General features: G+C 41.2%; 1 pseudogene; it reads left to right on the top strand.

Annotated features, from left to right (window-relative positions):
- The first annotated feature begins 6,858 nt into the window (after positions 1-6,858).
- LOC140500020 (surfeit locus protein 4-like) lies at positions 6,859-19,565 on the top strand (annotated as a pseudogene).
- Positions 19,566-23,866: the final 4,301 nt, after the last annotated feature.

Raw genomic sequence — 23,866 nt, 5'->3', positions numbered from 1 at the left:
CCTTCATACTTCATAAAGGGATAGCAGGGGGTAGTTTACTTTAACGTGTTAACATTTATATGAAGTTTTTTCAAGCAGTTATCAAACCATGTTCTTCAGAGACTGACTGACTGACCTACAGGGGCTGGTTCCTAAATGAGGAAATAATGAAGAAAAAAGTCTTAATCCTAATTTAATAACTGGTTTTTTTATATAATCGCAAAATATTAATTTCTCCAAAAGGTAAAAAAGGTAATTGATGATCTTTCCATTCTAATGCAAACAATAATGTGCAAAAAAGATATAGATAGGATAAGTTAGAGATAATCACAGAGGGAAGGCACTGGCATTATGGGGGATCAAGAAAGACTTCTTATAAAAAGAGGGATTTTAGCTGGACTTGGAAAAAAACAATGAAGCCTGGAGATGGAGATGAGGACGGAGAGAATTATGGGTAAGGGAGACAGTAAAAATGTATGGAATTGGGAGATGAAATGTCTTCTGTGAGATACAGCACTAAGCTGGGAGGGGGAGCCTACATACACACACACACACACACACACACACACACACACACACACACACACACACACACACACACCCCTCCTAATTGTTAAATCCAAAAGGCTTTTCTCAGTCCTCATCCTTCTCTACCTCTTTACAGCTTTTGACACTGTTTAACCATCCCCTCCATCTAGATGCTTTCTCTTCCCTCAGCTTTCCTGACATTGTTCCCTTAGTTCTCCTGCCTGTCTGACTATTCTTTCTCAACCTGCTTTTCTGGATCATCTTCCGTGCTCTGACCTCTGTCTCTGTCTCTGTCTCTCTGTCATTGCATTGGCTTCCATAAATCCAATAGTTCAATTATTTCTTTGCAGATAGCTCCCTGATCTATATAGAACTAGTCCCTCTCCTGAGATCCAATTCCAGTTAGATAATTTCAAATGGATCACACTTCATATGTACAAAATAGAAATCAATATCTTTCCCCCAAGCCAAATCCCTCTTCCAAACTTTCCCTTTTTTGTTGAAGACAACACCATCCTTCTAGTCATCCAGTTTGATGACCTCAGTATCATTCTCAATGATTCCCTCTCCCTCACCTCCTATATCCAATCGGCTGCCAAATCTTAATGATTTTACCTCCAGAATCCATCTCACAAACATCTACTTCTCTCCACTCAGGCAACACCCCAGCTCAGGTTCTCATGACCTCTTGCCCAGACTATTGTTACAACCTCCAAATTGGACTCCTGGCATTTCATCACACACACACCCCTCTTCTTGCCTTTGTTCTGATGTCTGGAATACTCTCTCCTCATCTCCATCTCTTAGGCTCCCAAGCTTCCTTCCTGAGCCCCTAGTTTGTTAACGATCTCTCCCTCTTCAAATTATTTTGTATATTCTTATATAGCCCGTCTTTGAACTCACTCACAGGGATCAGTAACCGGAGAAGGTTGGAGGAGAGAACTACTTTACTGACTGAGCCATTTACCCATCATTCTTAATTTCCAGGGCTGAGTCTTGACCTTGAAATGAAGAAACTTGTGGGAAGTAAAAAAGGAGAGAGAGGATGCCAAGAGCCATGAGAGGTGAAGGAAGAGAGAAAATGGAGACCTTTGGAATGTGTGGAGTGAATCTTTGTGGCTTTCTCCCTCTCCAGGAAAAAACTGAATGTCTATGTGCACTATTAGCTCTCTCTTACTTCCTCTTTGGGATGTATGGATATTCAGAGAAGACTAGTTCCTCTGACTAGTCCCCTTTTCAGGACTGCTTTTCACCTTTGGTGTCCACCTGATTCACCCAACTCTTACATGTGGCTCCAAGAAGTTATAGAATGCACAGTGGCCACACCCTGGTAAACCATTTCAGCAGATGAGCTAAACCAGGTTGTAGGGAAACAAGAGTTCTCAAACCATCATTGAGTTAGGGGGGTGTCTACCCCAAGAATGTGAACACTCCCCCGGGTGTAACAATTTGTTCCAACAGTCAATAAGGCAGCTGAAAGCAGGTGCTGCAGAACTCTTAGAGTTTGGTTAGACATTGAAGACACCAAGGTCATCTACTACATACCGAGTTATCACAAGTCATTTTAACTTTGGACTCCAATGACACTGGAAGAGAGACTGTGCACACTTCTACTTCACTTAAATCGAATTCATGTGCAAGTTGAAAGAAATCACCTGTTCCATTCTTTGCAAATCTAGACTTCTCCACTCCATATGTTCATATGAACTATTTGTGCCCGACCTGTGGTAGAGCCTCCTGAACTCCTATTGGTCTGATCAGCCACAGTCAGACACACTGAACCTTGACCTCAACATAGTGATGTCATTTGGTCATCTCTGAGCACAAAGGACAACAACCAGACTCCCTCTTTCCATTTAATCCTACTAGGCTGTTGGAGAGGCAGCTGCATTTTGGAAGTTCTATTTTTCTCCCTAATGATGACTTGCTTTCTTAAGTTACTAACTCTGAAATAAAGTCTGTTGACCAACAAAAGATCCATGTTTCCCCTTTGAGAGATGAAAATTACATTTCTGCCCAGTAAGGTTAGACTGGGAGCTGGATCTACAGAGGAAATGAGACAGAGCCAGTGGTATCTTTCACAAATCTCTCAAAAGCATCCAATAGACGGAATCCAGAACCATCTATTTACCTTCCTTTAAGGAGGTGGGGGGTGGGGAAGGATCCAGAAGCAGCAAGCTATCAAGAAAAGAGAGCCTACTACTGCTTCAGCCTGAAGGTTTGAAGCAGCCAACTTTTCCCCTTCTTTCCAAAATAATAACCTCTAGAGAAGAGTAGAGTGCGAGTGGAGCAGACACAGTAGCCTAGCTGCAAAGCATCAATTGGGCATGTGTGGTCACCATAGTGATGCCACCATAGAAACCCGATGACTAACAGCCTCTGAATTCACTGACTGGCACTCCCCCTAGTGGTTAGACTTATTTGTTCAACTCATGAATCTTTGTAACGCCTTTAATGATACAGAATGTTTAGTATCCCCAACACTTAAGACATTATTTTGAACATAATAGATCCCTTATAATAACAATATCTATGCATATGTATAATCTATATCAAACTGCTTACCGTCTTAGGGATGAGGAAAGGAGAGGAGAAAATTTGGAACTCAAAATTTTATAAAAAAAGAAGATTTAATGGAATGTGTTTTGCAAGACTATCCATGTATAACCCTGTGTCAAATTGCTTGCCTTCTTAATGGGGGGGAGAGGGAGAGAATTTGGGAATCAAAATTTGAAAAAAGAATGTTTAAATTGTCTTTACATGTAACCGGAAAAACAAAATACTATTAAAAAGTAATAATAATATTCAGCATTTATATAGCAGCTTTAAGATTTGCAAAGTGCTTTACAAATAGTATCTCATTTGATCCTCATAACAGCCCTGAGAGTAGGTGCTATTATTATCTTCATTTTTCAGATGCAGAAACTGAGACTAAGAGGGTAAATAACTTGTCCAGGATCTCATAGCTATTAGGTGTCTGAGGCTAGATTTGAACTCAGATTTTCCTGATTCCAGGCCCAGGGCTCTATCCATTAAGCCACCAAGTTGCCGCTTTATAACTATTGATTGGATTGGATTGGAAGCTACCATCTAATCTGCAGAGGTGAGCAAAGTTTCTTATACTTTTCTTTCGGGAAAGATGAAAAAATATTAGTACAGTCCAAACAATTTCCCAGGAGTCTGTGCTTGGGCCTATGATGCTTAAAATTTTTGTCAATGTTTTGGATAAAAATGTTTTTGAATAAAAATCAAGATAGCACCTTTATCAAACTGACTCCAAAAGATACACTAAGCCATCACAGATCCCAACTCCCAGTTCAAAGGGAACTGGGAAGGGAGGTGGGACATTGCTTATATAGCAGGGTTGGGGAACATGCTGTTTCAAGGTCACATGTGGCCCTCTAGGTCCTCAAGTGTAGCCCTTTGGCTAAATCCAACTTCACAGAACAAATCCCCTTAACAAAAGGATTTGTTCTGTAAAATTTGGACTCAGTCAAAAGGCTGCACCCAAGAACCTAGAAGGCCACATGTGACCTTGAGGCGGCAGGTTCCCCATCCCTGTTCTAGAGACTCATAAATTAGAAGCTGAATCCATATGGGGTCCCTTTACAAGTAATTTTTAGGTTATACCTCATCTCAAGATGGTAGGAGTTATGAGTCCAGCCCCCAGAGATCTATCTTCCATGCAATTTTTCCTCAATCATCAGGGTTTCAGACCTATAAAATATCCTTGGACCTCTATGTATGACCCAAATGACTCCATGCTTACTACATTGCAAGTCACTTAACCCTGTTTGCCTCAGTTTTATCTTCTGGAAAATGTGCTGGAAAAGAAAAATGGCAAGTCACTTCAGTATCTTTGCCAACAAAATCCCAAATGGAATTCGAAGAGTCAGGTGGGACTGAAAACAACTGAACAACAAAAAATGTTGTCATGAGCTCCACTTACATAGCATGCCCCCAAAAGATGTGTATCAAGAGTTTGTTCCTGAATTAATCATAACAAGGTGTCAAGAGTCCTAACAAAGAAACAACAGGGAAACAGCCAGGAATGTGTTGGAGCTAGCTCCAACATGCTTGCCAACGTTAATCATTAAGGTTTCAGTGTGAGCCTTTATATCTCAGATATTGGATAAATTACAAATCGGTTTGGATGATTGTTTGGACTTATGAGAGTGATGAGGGAATGGGTAATAAAAAAGATTAAACCTACAACCCACCCACAGGGAGTGCAAGGAATGACATCCAATAAAAAGATGAGAACACGTTGCCAAAGGATCTGTCTATATGTGAGTTTTTGGGTTTTGCTTTTTGTTTTTGTTTTACCCATCTTCGTATGCAGAGAGATAGATGATATGGTATTTTTTGGAGTCCGAAGACCTAGAGTCCAATCCTGGCTTTGCTACTTACAATCTGTGTGGCCCTCAGGAAATAATTTAACCTCTCTGGGCCTCAGTTTCTTCACCTGTAAAATGCAGGGGTTAGACTAAGTGATCTTAAAGGTCCCTCTCAGCTAAAAATGATCCTATCAAAATCAGCTTTCCAAAGTGCAGTGGGTTGCAGCTTTCAGGATGTTTTGTATGCATTTGGTTTTGTTTTTTCGCAAGGTTCTAGGTGCAGACCTGAGCCCATATAAGCAGAAAAGTAATCCCCAAAAGTGGTCTTAGAGAATCACAAAATATCACTGTTGGAATCTCAGCAACTATCTAGTCTAACTAAACCCTAAAAAGAACCCTCACTCAGCTGACGAGTTGTCATCCAGCCTTTCCACGAGGCTCTCCAGTGACCCTATGACTTCTTGTGGTCGCCCATTCCACTTTGAGATAGCTTTAAGAGTTAGGAAGGTTTTCCTTTTAGCCTCATTTTTACCTTGGTTAAAAGGACTATGTAGTTCTTCTTAGAAGGCTTTATTTCATTGTTTCTGAGCTAACAAAAACTCCCAGATGACTTCAGTAGTGCCTGGCCCCTTCCATTTTACCTTCTCATCATCCTCCCTTCCTTATGTTCTCTTCCCTCTTTCGATAAGTTCGGGGAATTGGTGGGAAAGGATAATCAACATTGCAAAGGCAGAGATCCTGCCTTTTTTAATCTCACATTTTATGGGATATTATTCACTGGAGATGACATACTTTAGTGGTTATTGTGGTGGGCAGTTTCCAGGCTAGACCTGTCTGTGCTAGGTCAGTTTTCTGCTTGCCAGGGGAGAATGTTCTTGATGAAATCTTAGCTGGGCAAGAAAATTCCAATTCTTCCTGAGGAGGCAATGAAATTAGTAGGAAAGGCCCTAGCCTAGATGTCAGCAGAGCTGCTCTGTCAAGTGATTTAAAGTCATTTTCCTTTTCTGTACTCCAGATTTCTCATCTGTATAATGATGAGTTATTACCAAATCATCTCCAAGGTCCCTCCAACTAGTCTTGGGTTTAAGTATTTTGTCACCACAAATGTGGGTGCTCTCCCCAGAGGTGCCAATCATAATCCATTTAGTCTTCTCATCCTTTTTAAAAAAAAGTCCTCATTTTTCCCATAAATCCTTCCAGAGGAGCTACACCAGGGCTATAAGCCTCCCTCTGATACTTTCAATACTTCATAGGTACCAGTATATGTAGCTTTGGGGCTCCCCATCCCTTATTAATACCTCTCCCTGAATCTTCCTTTTCCTGTCTTTGACACCTTAGGTGGAGAGGGAGGGTATTCCTCAAGGCCTCTCCCCCTGCCCAGGTCACCTCTGCTAATGGGTTGAACTGGAAAGGTCCATAAAGATAAACCAGGCTCACTTTAGCAAGGAGAACTGGTTCAATCTGGGACCTTGGCCTGATTTTTGAGGAGAGAACCTGAAGGTTGCTTCTCATTCCAACCAGAGGTTTTCCCCACTGCCTCAGAGACCCAGGAAGCCTGGGGGTGGGAAAGGGAGGAGGGAAGGAGATGTTTAAGAGCAGGGACCTCAAGAATTCTGATCCAACACCAAGGCTGGTGACGATTGTCCTGATATATTCTATCATGGGATACGGAGATTACAGATGATGCAATTGAAGCATTAACAAACGGTGGAAGATACACATATAGTATAACAATATACTTGAGGAGTTTAATTTGTATTTATGTCTCAACCAAGAGATCACGAACATGCGTGCAAATGCTACATTCTATCTAACCTTTGCTCCTCGCCCAGCACCTAGAATAATGCTCTGCATACAGTGATTATACCCAATTTATCTTACATAAAATTTATTTGTACATGGTGGTTTGCATGTTCTCTCTCCCTTAGACTGACTTTCTTGCAAGCAGGGATTGTATTTGCCGTTCTTTATAGGGTGATGGGGAAGCCCGGATGGCCCTAAGGCACAGTCGGTGGGAGAAGAGATCAGTCAGCAAGTAATTGGGATTCCGACCATGGCACCCAGAGGTTTCAACATGATGGAAGCCGCGGAAGAGCTGCCGGACCAGGTGAGCGACGTTCCCATCCCCAGCTCACCCGCCCCTATTCCTGCGTTGCAGTGGTACCTCCCAGCCCTTTCAACAGCCCTCTACGAGAGGGGAGACTGGATTATACCACTCACTCTTGGGAGCGCGGGGAGGGCAGGAGCTATAGAGGGCGGTACTAGGTTTGGAGGGATATGGAGAGCAGGGAGACTTTTGTGCGGTAAAAGGGTGGGTGCTCTGTATAGTTTTTTCTGTTGTCGGATGGGTTGTGCTTGAGGGGAATGCAGACAGAGGCTAGCGGGAGGGTTGGTGTGAAGCGGGAAAGACTAATCCTGACAGCTGCGTGGGTCTTGTGCGCCCCTGGAGACTTTTAAAAAAATTTCAAACTTATTGGATTTGAAGTTGGAAGGAACTGTCAAGTTCAATCCCTTCGTAGTACCTCTATCATTCAATAAACATTTATGGAGCTCCTTCTGTAGGCCAGGCACTGTGCTAAGCCTGGGGAAACAAAAGGAGGAGATAGACAAATATATACAAAGCAAGCTATAAACAGGGTAAAGAGATGGTGAAATCGAGGACCAAATGAGTTGAGATGTGCCCAGGTTTATACAGGTAATAAAGTAGAAGATGCCCCTTAGAAGGTACAAGGGACTTGAGTGTATACTGCTCCCCAATCCACAAATAGAATTGTTGCATTGTTTGATCTGTACAATTTGAGCTTTACTCTAGCACTAGATTTTGAGGCAGAAGACCTTAATTTGATTGCAGACTCTGGTATTTACTAGGTATTTGAGCTTGGGCAATTAATTTTCCCTTCCTAGACCTCAGTTTCCTCTTTCTTTCTTTCTTTCCTTTTTTTTTTTTTTTTTTTTTTTTGTCTAGAGGATGAGGGAGGGTCAAGGATGGGGGAGAGAAGGAAATCGGTCCCTAAGGTTCCTTTGCAGTTTTAAAATCAATTATCTTAAGGTAGTAAGAGCCAGAACGAGCATCTCATTTAGTCTTAATTCCAGGTATTTTCAAGGGATGCTAAGAAATTTTCCAGTATCTTCTTAAATTTCTGTATAATCTTGCTCCTTATCTAGCTTTGTGATTTCAGGCCCTATTCCATTTCTGCCACTCTTAGCAACTGTTTTTGTCTTTCTCTGTATCCCCAGCTTCTAGCACAAAATTTAAGAAATTCTAGTTGACTGACTTAGAAGAAAACAGTAGTTTAGTGGGGGGTTTTAATCTGCCAACTGCAATATAGGCTATTTTGAGTAGTGCAAACAAGCATCTCTTTAATAACATTGAGTCCCATGTATAATTCTTCAAGATTACAACAAAGATAGAGCTGATGAGACCTAAAAATGGAGATATGCCTCCACCTTGAAATGTATTCCTTCATTGCTATTTATTACCTGTGTGATTTGGGGCAAGTCACTAAAACTGTATCTTCATCTGTAAAGTGAGACTTGGATTAGATGTTATCCAAGGTTCTTCCTAGGTCAAAGTCTTATGAGCCAATGTGCCAAATCCAAAGGGTCTGATATACTTTATTACTTAGCTCTTATTTCTACAATGCTTTAAAGATTACAAAGTACATTCCTTATAATAACCCTGTGAAGTAGGTGGTACAAACATAATTATTCCCATTAAAGATGAAACTGAAGATCAGAGAGTTGATCCTCAACTCTCCAGAGCTGTCCAGATTCCAGAATCACACAGAGACTCAAATTCAGATCTTCTGACTCCAACCTCAGTATTCTTTCCAAGCATGACTGTCCATTTGGCATTATGATCCCAGAATTAATCCTTTCTTTAAATAAAACTGACTGCTTCTATTTGAAATCCATTCCCTCATGAATTATACTCATAGATTTGGGAGTAGAGAGCCCAAAGTAATAGGCTGAGTAATAGCTGTAGAAGCCACCTAGATGACCACTCATTAGCAAGATAGATAGATCCCAGTTGTACTACTTAACCTTGGGTAAGTTACCTCCCTTCTCTGGGTCTCAGTTTGCCCATCTGTAAAATGAGGATATTGGATTAAGTGATCTCTGAAAGTCCCTTCCAGTTCTTAATTCTATGATGCTGCAGATCATAAACCTTTTTGATGACCATTTTACAAGTGGATGTGAACATATAATAATTATTACCAGAAATTGAAGATCAGAAACTGTAGTACATTGGTCTAGATTTGTTGTGTTATTTTCTATTAACTAGCATTTACTACGTGACTACTAGGTGCCGGGCACTGTGCTAAGCACTGGGGTCACAAGGAAAGGCAAAAGCCAATCCCTACTCTCAAGGAATATTGTCTTTAGCCAGAGAACTAAAGTCTCTCCAATGCCGAGATTGGTGGGTTTTGCATTTGATTGCCAAAACTAGTTGATCTGTTTTGATTATTGGGGCACAATAGGTATAATGATAAGGGCATTGAAATGGGAGTCAAAGACCTAGATCCTGATCCTATTGGACCACTGTGTAATCCTGAAACAGTCCCTTCATTATCCTGGGGTTTCAGCCATTTAACCTCTCTCATCTATAAAAGAGGGATTTTGTTGTTCAGTTCCATCAGACTCTTTGTGACCCATTTGGGGTTTTTTTGGCAAAGATACTGAAATGATTTGCCATTTCCTTCTCCAGTTCATTTTACAGATGAGAAAACTGAGGCAAACAGGCTTAAGGGACTTGCCCATGGTCACACAGCTAGTAAGTGTCTGAGGCTGGATTTGAATGTAGGTCTTCCTGACTTCAGGCCCACAGCTCCACTCACTGAGCCACCTAGCCATCCTAAAGGAGGCAATAGCATCGACCATATCTTAGGTTTGTTCTGAGAATCAAATGGGATAACATGTAAAATGAGGTCCTCTGTCTGTAAAATGAAGGATCTGGACTAGGTAATCTTCTAGGGCCATCCCATCCAGCTGTGACACCTCTAATTCTTTGGTAAGGGGTTAGCTGCATTATTTGTCTCGGATGTCATTTCTTGGCTCTTGCTCTGCCTCCAGCCTCTGCTGCTGGCCCCACAAACACTTCCTCCAGTGGAGGATCTTCTCAAACTATTGTTACCAATCAGCTGTGCTCATTAATCCTAACTCTAACAAGTAAATTAGGGTGGTGGTGAAGACAGCAGCAGCAGGAGCTTGTTTGTAGGGAATTATGGTGTTTAAGCACGAGACACCCTAGTGATATATCTCATAGCCACATATATGGAAATGGGGAGGGGGAACAGGACTTGTAGTTTGGCTGGCATTGCCATGTTATATGATTTAGAAACTTCCATGGTTGACACTACATGAGATTTCTGTATCACCCATCCTTCGAGATGGCTTAGAAGTCACCTATTCCTGAAAACTTTGCTCTGTTTTCTTCCCCTCCTTCCCAACCACCATTGAAAATGATCATCTCTTCCTTGGACCTTACATAATGCTTATTATGTCTTTATCATGTCCTTTTCTATCTTATGGTCATTGTACAATTATTGCATATTCATAAGAATATATATGCCATATATATACATATATATATATACATGCTAGATCATAAGGACTATGCGAGAAGGGACCTTGATTGAATTACCTTTGTGTCTCCCCGAGTGCCAACAGTCCTTTGAATGTATTAGATGTGTGTTCGTCCTTCGTTGCCGAAGAAGACCATGCCATCAGAGAAATAATGACATGACTTGCACTTGATTTTGTTTTGAGGGAGGGAGGGCTGTGCAGGTCACCAGCCTCACTTCTCCTCCAGAGCCATCAGAATCCAGTGACCAGATATTCATCAGGATGACTGGAGATGACCCAGGATGAGGCAATTGGGGTTAAGTGACTTGCCCAAGATCACACAGCTAGTGAGCGTCAAGTATCTGAGGTGAGATTTGAACTCAGGTCCTCCTGACTCCTGCTCTATCCACTATACCACGTAGCTGTTCCATGTATTAGATACTTAATAAATGACAGTAGAATCCAAAAATGAAAAAAGATGCATTTAAATTTACTAATTCAGTAAGATATTTATATAGTATTAAATGGTGTGCAGCACCCTATGCTAAGCACTACCAGTGCTTAGCATAGATGCAGAAATGAATTCTATGTAGCTCCTGCCTTTAAGAAGCTTATATCTTCTTAGGAAAGGTAAGACAACTAATAATCTTTGCTTTTCCAATTTTTCATTCAGTTGTTTCAGTCATGATCAACTCTTCATGACCCCATTTGGGATTTTCTTGGCAAAGGGTTTGCCATTTCCTTCTCGGGCTTGAAAATCCAGTTGTTATTCAGTCATATCTGACTCTTCACAACCCCATTTGGAGTTAGCTAGCACTTTTACAGTGCTTTAAGGTTCAAAAAGACCTCCTTATATCTCATTTGATCCTTACAACAACCCTGGGAGTTGGTAGTTGCTACCCCCCTTTTTCAAATGAGAGATGGTTAAGTGACTGGCCTAGGGTCACACAGATAGCCAGTTTCTGAGATTAGATCAGACAGAGGTGAGCCAGATGAGGCAGGAATCTTTTTGTGAGGTGAAAGAACTGGTAAGTTCAAGGGTCAGGAGGAAAATGAGGAGACAAGAAATGCAGAGTTGAGGGGCAGGTCTCAAATTCAGGTCTTCCTGACCCTAAACCTTGTAGTCACTGCACTACATAGCAGCCTCAGTCAGATAAATGACCAGAATGCAAAGCAGAATATGATGAATGCCAGGAGAAAACAAGAAAATACCCGAGGAGTTCATCAATAGGGGCAATCACAATGAGTTGGGATTGAGGAAGGCACCATAAATGAGGGAAGATTTAAGCTGGGCCAGGACTGGTAGGATTTTGAGAGGCAATGATGGCAGAGAGAGGGGACATGTTCTACCTAGAGAACTAAACCATAAACTATTACACAAGCATAGTGATGTTCTTTGAAGAAGTTTTACAATAGCTTAGGGGCAGCTAGGTGACTCAGTGGATAGACTTCTAGACCAGGAGTCAGGAAGACCTGTGTTCAGGCCTGGCCTCTCAGAGACTTACTAGCTGTGTGACCCCTGGGCAAATCCCTTAACCTCCATTTGCCTTAGTTTTCTCATCTGTAAAATGGAAATAATAATAATTCTGATTCCCCTGGGGTTGTTTTGAGGTTCAAATAAAATACTTTGTAAAGGCTTTGCCAAACTTAAGCTATATAAATGCTAATTATTATTTTCATTCTACTCTTTAGCATCAGCCTCTCTTTAAGAGCCCTCTTAAAGACCTAGTCTGTAGAAGTTTCAGAAGAACCGAATCCAAAGTAGGAATTCCAGGGTTCTGTTCCCTAAGGAATCTTAAGAATAAGGAACTAACAAAAATAATGATTATGGTGACAGCCAACATTTATATAGCACTCGCTATGTGCCAGGCATTGTGCACTTGAAAATTATGATCTCATTTGATCCTCACGACAACCCTGGAAAGTATTATTATTCCCATTTTATAGGTGGAGAAACTGAGGCTATGTGACTTAGAGGTTACATGACTTGCCCAAGACCACACAACTAATCTGAGGCAGGATTTGCATTCAGGTCTTCCTGACTCCAAGTCTGGCACTCTATTCACTGAGCCAGCAGCCGCCTCAAACTCAGAAGTGAGGTAAAATCCCTGGGTCTGCAACTGTCTGGCCATGGCATCTTTGAATTAGCCATTTGTATCACTTTCTCTACCAATACACCAGGATTCTAGAACCAGAATGCCAGGAGTATGCAAAGTGTTCTAAGAATCCAAAGAGATAATTCCCTGCCTCCCCCACCCCCAAAATAGGTCTAAGAATTTATGAATGAAACTACTTTTGAAGGCAGATCCCTTCACCTATCTGACATTAGTATCTTAGAGATATCTCCCTTTTCCCTGTCCCTCAACTCTGCATTTCTTGCCTCCTCATTTTCCTCTTGACCTTTGCACTTACCAGTTCCTTCACCTCACAAAGAGATTCCTGCCTCATCTGGCTCACCCCTGTCTGATCAGCACCTTCCTAGAAGATGGCATTCATACCTGGTGGCAGTGGAATAAACAGAAAGAGTTCATGAAGAAATCCTGGATTAGCAGCCCTTTTCTGGCATTAATTTTGGGGATGACCAATACATTTGGGCAGTTGGGTAAGACTTCTTGCTAATCTAGGGCTTATCTCAATGCAGAAAGGCTGCTAGAGGTTGGAGACAGAAAAGTGGGTGGGGTCAGTATGTGGGTAAAAGTCTCAGTGGATACAGCTTGGGGAGGAGGAGATGGGACTGAGAAATGGAGTGAGCAGAGTGAAGGCTATCACCCTTTAGACTGGTTCTTCATTCTTTCTATTGCAGTATAGTGTGTGTTGATTTTAGTCCAGAAGTGTGTTCCTTGTGCCTGTTTTGTGCTGTTTGAAATCATTTTCATACAGGTAAGTTAATAGGCAACTGTCTCAGTAAAGATGCTGATCCCCAAGGATAGTGATGTACTTGGAGTAAAAATAGCCTGGGTTCAGGTGCCAATTCTGCCAGTTATCACACTCTTTGTGACTTTAGTCAAGTCACTTGCATTCTCTGGACCTTGGTTTCATCCTCTGTGAGAAGAGGATGAAATGAGGCCCTGCCTCACCATTTTAAATCCTATGAAACCTGTGACACTGCTGAAAATATTGGCCATCTCCCTTAAGCAGACCTTCCTTGAAATCTCTGAGAAACTGACCTTTGCTTAGCAATGTACTTTGCACTCAGACTGCTTGCCTGACCTTTCTGCTTCCAGAATATTTGCATTACAAATATTGACTTCCCTGATACCAACATATTCTTAGCATAGAAGCTGGCAGGTCTCTTGAGCTGCATCCAGGAGTCTCTTCCTGTATCTCAAAGGTCACCAGCAAAACCCTCTATTCTTTCAGGGGACAGTTTAATGGAAAGAACACTGGACTTTGAATCAGAAAAGTTTGGGTCCTTGTTTTGCCATTTACCATAACTTGGGAAAGTCCCTTCCCCCATCCAGACTTCAGTTTTCTCATCTATAAAATAAGGACATTGGACTAATTGGCTTATAAGGGCCGTTCCAAATTGAGATCCTGAGATCTCATGGATATACAAAGTATTCCTCTTTTCCTTTCCGTGTTTATAAACATCAGTGAATTAAAATGAGAGAAGAGCCATGTTCCAAAGCTGGCTTTCATCCCAATCATGTTTCTAGAAGAATAAGGGCCAGTAGGACAAGAATCCTGTATTTCCCTCCAGCTCTTCCTGTGCCTTCTATTCCCTGCTCCTGACTCCAGCCATCAAAGGTACTGCTGGCTGTACTGGCTTGTTCAGAGCTGGTTCAGAGCATCACACGCAATAAGGAAACTAGCACAAATATAGAAACCCCAATTCCCCATTGGATAAGTGGTCAAAGGAAATGAAAGAACAATTTTCAAAAGGAGAATCACAAACTATTAACAACTACAAGAAAGAATGTTCCAAATCGCTAAAAGAAATGTGAATCAAAACAACTCTGAGGTTTCACCTCACACTCAGCAAAACTGACAAAGATAATAAAAGGTAAAAATGTGAGAGGGGCTGTGGGGGTAACAGGCTCCCTAATATATACACTAAGGCTTCTAGGTAGTGCAGTAGATAGAATTCCAATGAATCTAGGGTCAAGAAGACCTGAATTCAAATTCAGTCTTAGATGGTTCTTAGCTGGAAGGGTTTACACACTTGCCCTAAGAAAGTCACTTAAACTCCATCTGCCAGGAATGGAAAATTCATGGGTATTTTATTCTTGGGGAAGTTAAGTGCCTCAGTGGATAGAGTGGTGGAATTACAGTCAGGAAGATCTGAGTTTAAATCTGGCCTCAGACACTTACTAGCTGTGTGACTTTTGGGCAATTCACCTGTCTGCCTCAGTTTCTTCATCTGTAAAATAGGGATAATAATAGCACCTACCTCTCATGGTTGTTGTGAGGATAAAATAAGATATTTATAAAGCATTTTGCAAATTTTAACATGCTATATACATGCAAGCTATGAATCATCATCATCATCATCATCATCACTCACATACGGCTGGTGGAACTAGAATTGGTCTGACTAGTCAAGGAAATAATTTTGGAAAACCTTTGGGGGAAATCAGCAGTCCACACCTTTTGACCCACAAATCCATTGCTAGGCATATGTTCCAAGAAAGTCAAAGATGGAAAGAATTTGCATTATATTCACAGAAGCACTTTTTATGGTAGCAAAATACTGAGAACAAAGTATGTGCCCATCAACTGGGAAATGGTTAAACAAATTGAGGTATGTCAATACAACCCTCAAGGTCATCATTCTGAGGAATTCAAAGATCTGGAAAGATTTTACCTAAAAAGATTTACATGATTGATCTGGAACAAAGTAAGCAAAACCAGGAAAACAATATATACAAGGACTGTTAAAAAACCCACTAAAACAAAAGCACACACTACATAATGGTAATAACCAATCTTAGCTTTGGAGGCAAGATTGGGAAATGCAGCTCCCTCCTCTCTAGAGAGGTAGGGGCTACCAGTGCAAAACATTGCCTATACAGTCAGATAGAGTCATTGTGTCCATTGACTTCATTAACCATTTTTCTGTTGCAAGGCCAGAGGTGGGCACGAGGAGGATGTTTGGCACATCAGGAAATTACTACAATGAAAAACAAGTTATCAATAAAACATTTAAAAATTTTTTTAAAAGCAACAGTGATTTGGTGAATAAAACACCACTACTGAACCAGGAAAGCAGAATTGAAGAACTCCTTTCCCTGTATCTTCTTTGCTTTTGCCAAGGTAATAACAGACCCCACCTTCTCAACTCTTACCCATAACCCTATTCCAAGACCTAGGAAAACCACAGACACTTGATGATGAAACATGCTGCTCCCCATAACAAAGAGGTGGTGGACAGCTGGTGTAGGACCCACCTAGCGTGTCGATTTCTCGATTTTGTAAAACAAATTTCTTATTTTTCTTATTCATTACAGAAAAGAGGTTCTGTTGAGGGTGCAAAGTCACTGGGAAGTGATGGTGTTTTTTTAAGAGTTAATAAAACATTAAAAAAAGGTAAAGAAAGAAAAGAAAACCGATACTTTGTAGCCAAGCCTCCCCCCAAAAAGATAACTGATTCTTTGTATCCAAAAGAAAATGATACTTTGTGACCAAAAAAGATAATAGTTCACTGTGTCCAATCAGGGAAAAGAAACTGATTCTTTGTGTCCAATCAGAAAAAGGAAGTTGATTCTTTGTGTCCAATTAGAAGAAGAAAACCTATGCTTTGTGACCAATCCAAAACAGGGTAGGTATCTTTGCCTCCAAACCTAATTTTTACACTTCAGGAATAGTCAGATCATACTTCTCTTTATAGAGTGCCCAGTATATCGACCAGCATCTCATCAGTTAAGTGGCAGAAAATTCATCTGGTTCCCAAGTGGCTTCTTTACTTTAAAACCCTTGGAATCTTCAGAAGAAAGGCAGCATCTTAAGTAAAAATCATGAAGTTGCAATGGTGAGCAGAAGCACTTGAATTGACTGGAGCTCCCGGGCTAAAGATATCTTGACATCCTTTCTTTGGGCTTCAGGGCCATATGGCATTGGGATGGCTTCTGGTTGACCTCAAAGGATCCCCTGTTATCAATGGAAGGGGAGGAGTTCCCCTTCTCTTATTTTCCTTAGCCCTCTCTTAGTTTTTCTGCTTTATTGCTTAACAAGTATTTGTTAAAATGAATTGTATTGTGGGAAAAATGAATTGTATTATTGGATATGTTTCTATTGGACAATTAGTGGGATAAAAAAATCCTTGAAGCTTCCTATGGTACCTCACAGGCAGCATGTGAATGAGTAATTGTGGGCAGATTTTTGTTTTATTTCTTTTTTTTATTATTTATTTTTAACACAGTTTATAACAGATAAAGCAATTCAAACTTTTGATCAGGTGATACATCTTTTTAAGGCATTTACAATATGGACCACAAAAAAAAATTTTTTTAAACATTAACCGAGACACAGATAATATTTATGTTGCTAACTTCACAAGTTCTTGACCTAATTGTCTCCACAGTATTACTAAGAATTAAAGGACCCTAACTTATTGTTGTTGGTCTAAATTCCTGTGCCTAATAGCTTAATTTTAGACAACCTTGGATGTTTCCCTACCCATAATCTATAATTGATTACTTACAAACCTTTTGATTATAGGAAATTGCCACCAAGAGTAGGGACATTGCAGGGAAACAATATCTCCCCAACTTCATGTCAATTCCAGGCAGGATTAGATTATCCACTTACATTGTCAGGCTTAAAGTCTGCCAGGTGTCTGTGGGGAAACTCAGTCAGGAGAATCCCACCTCAGCCCATGCTGAACAGCTGCTCTCCCACCCTTCCTTTGAGATCACCTATGCAGTTCATACCAGCATCTCATCAGCATACTGGCATCATGTATTAGAGGCTCAGATCATTTTGTTTTGTTTCTTAAAGTCCCTGCTTTATCAGAGAATTTTTGTAAAGGATGGTCACATGTAGCCAGTATCAAGTGGGAATCTGTTCTTGAGTTAATTTTTCCCATCTTTCTGTACGTCATGGCCTATGGCCTTTTGTAGAACCTCAGATTTCTGCTGAGGTGAGTGAGATTAATTGTTGGGGACTGTCTAGTGTACTCAGTGCTCAGTCACTGAAGAGCAGAAGGCCTGACCTTTGGGGAGCAGAGGTAGAAGGGGGAAGCAGTTGCTGCATGGATACCTGAGCCTGGGCACACTTCATGTGATGCTCCTTTCACCAGAAGGTAACCATGTGTATGGATGCACAATGAACTTGCCCTAGGGACTATTGCAAAGCTGTGCACTGTCTAGCCTCGGGGTGATCACTTCTAGCTCTAGAAGGGGAACAAATTGGGGTTTGGGTCATATAGACCTTTCTTGTCTCTGTCATTACAATTTCTAGAAGGCCTCAGATTTAGTTTAACAAGTGATCCCAATAACAGCAAAAAGAGATCTTAAAGCTTATCTAGCCCTTTCTGTTTATTTTACAGATGAGGAAGTGATGCTTAGAAAGGTTAAGTAACACCAAATAATCACCTCTTTCCGGTACAATGAAAATAAACTGATTCATTTTTCCAACACCTACCCACTCTTAAATTGGAGAAGATTGGGTGGTCAAGAAACAGTGCATCTAACCAACTGTCCTCCTGTCTAAGATTAGGAATGAGACTGGTATAGATCTTTCTACCAAGAATTTGCTTAATTTTTTTAGACATTTTCATTTGCCGCATGTTTCTGCTTTGCTGGATTTGAGTCGCATGACAGCTTGATCTCCTTTTTTTTCACTCTCTCTGCTCCTTTGTCTTCCTAGGAATGTCGCTTTGGGTGCTAGTCTGCTATTCCTCTTAGCAGAGAGCCAGGCAGAAGGGAAGTCCATGTTTGCTGGTGCCCCCACCTTGGATTGCATCTCCCCCATCTGGGAGGAAGAATTTTTCTCTTCCTCATGTTCATATAACTCCTATACTTTGAATTGAACATGTTCACTGTAAGTGACCTGCACACTTCTTCTTCATTCCCTTTGCCATGACCATTTATCCATTTTTTTTTTCAGCATTTCAGAGCCTTCCCCTACCCGCACAGTAGTCAAACAGGTTCCTGTTTCCTCTCTGTCCCCTTGACTTTTCCAATTACTTCCCTTCTCCTGACATATTGATATTATTTGTTTCACTCTTTAGTTCAGCTCATCCCTTTTGTCTGTCTTATCCATATTAGGAAAGCACTCATTTAGAAAAGTCCATTAGGGTTATAAGATTTTTGGGAAATTCTCTTCAGAAGACTGATCAGAATGATTTGTCTCCTGTTCCTAACATGGTCAGTGCCCCTCACCATGAAAAGGAAGATTGGCCAGTAGCTCACCCATACTTAAATTAGCCCAAGTACCAGTTTAACACAAGTTATGTTGCACCCCTCATAAATGTACAACTGTCACATCTTCCAGAGATCACACTACAAGCCATTGAGGCCTGTAGCCCATGTTCTTTGGTCTTGTTTATTTCAGGCCATAGATATTCATGGGTGCCATGCAGACTTGGGCCATTTAACAACATAGTCCATTGAGTCTTTCCAGTTATGGGGCTTCTTTGTTTACCCTGTGGGGCTGATCTGTCCCAGAACTTACAATACAGTCTAAAATCAGCCAGTTAGTCAATCAATCAGATCTTTATTCTGTGAATCAATTTCTCTTCTCTATCTCAGTCAGCTCACAACTTAATTACAGCATCACTGTCCTCTGTGCATCTGAGAAGTAAAGCCGAACGCACTACCATCTTTTAAGTAGACTCAGCTTTGGGAAGGTGGGAACACACTCAAGGAGCCATTAGGCTGATTACGTTTCTTTCATGTCCTTTCCTATCTTGCTGTTAGATCTTCCAAGATGTCTTCAACATGGCTCTTATCATCCTGGTGGCCACTGGATTCAAAACAAAACTTGCTTCCTTCACTCTTGTGATTTAGCTGCTCTTTATCAACCTGTTAGAGAACCCTTTTTGGACCCTCCCCATCAATAGCCCCCTCCATGATTTTATGAAGTATGACTTTTTCCACACTATGTTGGTAATAGGAGGCCTTCTCTTGGTGGTAACCCTTGAACCTGGGGGAGTTTCAATGGATGAACACCAGAAGTGGTAAATATCACAGTAAAAGATAGAGAGGAATGAAAGAGATGGGCTTATTGCCTTCTTGACGTTTAACTTCCTTTTTGGGGAGCAGAGGAGAGTATGGTCCCCTGTCTACCCATATGTTTTCCAAACATCTCTTATGATTGTCTGCTGCCCCAGTAGAGTAGTTTTTGTTTCTTTCCCTGGGCTAGACAGAGACATGTATAAAGTAGATATCTGGGAGTCATCTGCACTGAGAAAGTTCTCAACAGATGAGATCATCAAAAAGAGGGTATAGAGACAGAAGAGAAGAGGACCCAGAACAAATTCTTCCCCTTGGGGAAGATTCTGGGATATGGATGATGATTCAGTAAAGGAGCAGTCTGGCCCTTTGTCATCTTGTACTGGGACTTTAAACAAGAAATTTTGTTAATTTCATGGTATTGTGAGAGCTCTACATGCTCACCTGGGCCACAAGGAGATGCTCAGTCTTCATTCCACTTTGTGAACTTAAAAGAACTGATTGTACCATAGGCACCCAAATTATGTGTTAGCAGGGTTGGGTATATAGCCATTGGGGCCATCATTTTCCTTGTTTTCTTTGGAACCCTATGTCTGGGGGCCTCCTTTTTGGCTCACTTGGTGGAATCTAGTTTCTGTCAGTCATAGAGCTAGTATGGTGATCCCTTTCTGGATATCATTGTTGAAAACACTATTCCAGCACAATCTACATCCTTTGGTACCAATTAGTGCATTTTACAGGGCTCTGCATCAGTATGAGACTCTTTCCCCTCCCTTATCCCCCATAAAGCTTTCCTTCACAGTTACCCCCAAATTGTCCAGACTTAGGTTACCTCATTTTCATTTGCATAAGTCACATAGCCACTTGTTATTAGCCACTGAACAGATCAGGGTATCCCAGCCACAGCAGATCCCCAACTGCCTCATTATCCACTAAAGATCCAATGAGCTGACTTTTGTTCTGACCTCTGCTCTGCCCAAATGGAAAGACTTCAAGGGACCTGTAGGAATAAGAAGCTTCTCATGGGAAGGGGTGGGTGAAGGGGCATCAGAGGTCTGGACCCAAAAGCTTTTCTGTATGGATTCAGTTATCATGTCTCAAAGTGTGTTTTTAACAGTTAAGGATCAGATTTCCTTTGAAAGCAGCATACGGAGTTTTCTATATTGCTTAGCACATAGTGGGTACTTTATAAGTCCTAGTTGACTATGTAAAGCAGTTATTGTACATATGTGTGTACATTTATAAGCCTGTTTCATATAAGCCTACTGTCAAGAAAGGCGGTCTCCGGCTCATTGGCAGGGAGGTCTAACCATTCAGTATCATAAACTCATATTAAGCATGCTATCCAGAAGCAGTAAACAAGCTAACATTCACTTTTGCTCAGTATTTCATATGTGATCTTGTCTCTGAGAAAGATTAACAGGCAAATATAGAGGGTTAAAAATGGCTAGTCATTCATCACAAATAGGGAAGTTTAGAGGAAAGATAGCTTTAGGAGGAGAAATGATGAGTTCCATTTTAGACATGGAGAGCTTAATAATAGCTAGCATTTATAATGCTTAACACAATGCATGGTACACAGTAGGTGCTTAGTAAATGCTTGTTTCCTTCTCTTCCTTTTATATAGCACTTTAAGGAATTGAAAACACTTTACAAATATTATCTCACTTATCTTCACAACAATCTTAGGAGATAGGTGCTATTATGATCCTCACTTTACAGTTGAAGAAAGTGAGACAGACAGAAGTTGTGACTTTCTCAAGGTCAAACAAATAGGAACTAAAGTCAGATTTGAACTCAGGTCTTCCTGACTCCAGGTCTAGCACTCCATCTGCTGCACCATAAAAATTCCAGATGATATCCAATAGGCAGTTGACAACATATAAGTAAGGAGGATTTTGTTACCCATTTTAGAGTTTAGTTTCTCAGGATCCAAGGCCATAACAATCTCTAATTCTCACGATCATGGTTCAAAACAGTTCCCACACTTGTGCAGTGAGATATAGGAATGAGGTAATGTGAAACTGTGAGACTATTGCTGGCAATATGTCTTCTTTGTCTGTTGCCCTATAAAGCAAGTGGGCACTGGTCAGTGAATGGGGGACCCATAGAGGAATATGACAGTGTAATGCAGTGTGTGCCTTGATCAGCCCCTATCAAGACTTGGAGGGAACACACAGGGATTTGAGATTTGAGTAATGCATAGAAGAATGCATGTGCCTGCCTCAACCAGCCCTCTCCATTGAAGTTTGAGGAGATTTAGGGGTACACACAAGCTAGAATGCTCTGCCTGTCTTGATTGACCCCATCAAGACATAGGAGTAGTTGCCCTGCTTTCTTGCTGGCCTTTCTGAGAATGGTGATTAAGGAATCCTGTAGGAGTTGGTGCTCCCATTATCATCCCTTTGAGAAGATTAGACCATAATAAAGTAAGATTATTAACCCCTCCAAAGCTTTCTTCCTGTCCTTCCTGTCCGACCAGATCAAGAGTGAACCTGTTAGAGGATGGAGTCCAAAAACTCCAGGGCCTCCCATGTGTTATTTGTGAAATACTATGTATGACTGGATTTCAGGAGAAAGATTAAGGCTAGATAACTGGGAGTAATCTGCATTGAGATGATTCTTGAACACATATGGGAACAGATGAGATCATCAAGGAGAGCGTATAGATAAGAAGAAGACCTAAGACAAGGGCAGGGTATAGAGACAGAGGAGAAGAGGACCCAGGACAAAACCTTGAGGAAGATTATAGGATATGGATGATGATTCACTAAAGGAGAAGAAGAAATAGTCAGGACAACCATATGAGAGCAGTGCTGCAAAAGCTAAGGAAAGAGTGTACATGAGTTGAGGGGAAGGGATGGGAAATAGTCCCAAAGGCTGCAGGGAGGTCAAGGAGGATGAGGACTTGGAACATGCCATTGGATTAAACAGTTGAAGGAAATGTTGGTAACCTTGGAGAAAGCAGTTCTGGAGAGTGGTGAAAGTGTACACCAGATCGTAAGGGAAGTGAGTGAGTTGATCATGAAGACAGGCAGAATACAGAATTGTTCTTAGGAATTTGGCAGTGAATGGGAACACACAGAGTGATAGACTGAATGAATATCAGAGTTAAATGAAGGTTTTTTTAAGGATGAGGATAGACCTAAGCTGATTGGTTGCTGTCCTCGTTCTCAAAGAGGGCCAAAATGACATCATTATGCTGGAGTCAAGTTTCACTGTGTCCAACTGTGGCTGATCAGATCAATACAAGCTCAGAATGCTCTACCACAAGTCAGGCACAAATAGTCCATGTAAACATTTGGGGTGGATAGTCCAAATTTGCGCATATTGCATTTCCTTTGAGCTATCTCAATTCTGCTTTGCTTACAGAGCACAGCACCTTCTCTGATATCTCTATGCCATGTCGAGTAGTCCTGTGCCAGTGTCTCCCATGTCACACAATCAATTCCACAGTTTCTTAAGAGAAACCTTGAGAGTGTCCTTGTGTTGCTTCTTCTGACCTCCATAACAGACAGCAGATTGAAGAGACTGAAGATGAAGGCAAGAGATCATTACTGGAGGAAATAGAAGGGACTGGAGGGCACAGACAGAGGGATTAACATTGGTGAGGAAAAGATACACAGGGGAAAGAATGAATGAAGATGAAGAGGGCCCTCATGATTTTTCTCAGTAAAATAGAAATTGAGGACATTTACTGAGAGGGAAAGGTGAGGCATTGGGAGACAGACATAAAGTTTGGAACAGCTATTGAGAAAAGGATATAAAAGTTTTGCCACACCACAGCAAAGATCAAGTGGAGATTAAAAAACCTTGAGCGACACCCTGTTAATCGGGTGAGACATAGATGATCTCCAAACATGGAATCTGGATTTGATTCAGTTAGAAGCACACAAGTAGAAACAGAGAAGGGAGACAGTGACAGTGATTCAGGCCTGAGAATTAATGTGAAGGGAATGGTAACAGGTGGTCAAGGGAGTCAAGTCTGGAGGAAACAAGATTTGGCTGAGATTAGCTCTGACATGATTAGATATGTAGGTTAAGAGAGAGTGAGTAGTGAAATATAATACTGCGGTTAAGAACCTGAATGATTGGAAAGATGATAGTGCCCTCAACAGCAATAAGGAACTTCAAAAGGGGGGTAGATTGGGGATGGGGGCAGACTAATGAGTTCTATTTGGGATACCTATAGGATCTCCAGTTCAAAATGTCCTGTAGACAACTGGTGATACTGGAATGGACCTCAAAGCTAGGGCTGGATATAGAGATCTGGAAGGAAGACATTTACATAATTGAACCCAGGGGAGCAGCTAGATGACACAATAGATAGAGCTCCAGACTTAG

This window comes from Notamacropus eugenii, chromosome 4 (assembly GCF_028372415.1).
Source record: "Notamacropus eugenii isolate mMacEug1 chromosome 4, mMacEug1.pri_v2, whole genome shotgun sequence".
Lineage (NCBI taxonomy): Eukaryota > Metazoa > Chordata > Mammalia > Diprotodontia > Macropodidae > Notamacropus > Notamacropus eugenii.
The sequence above is the reverse complement of the archived record's forward strand: the minus strand, read 5'-3'. Positions and strand labels throughout refer to the sequence as shown.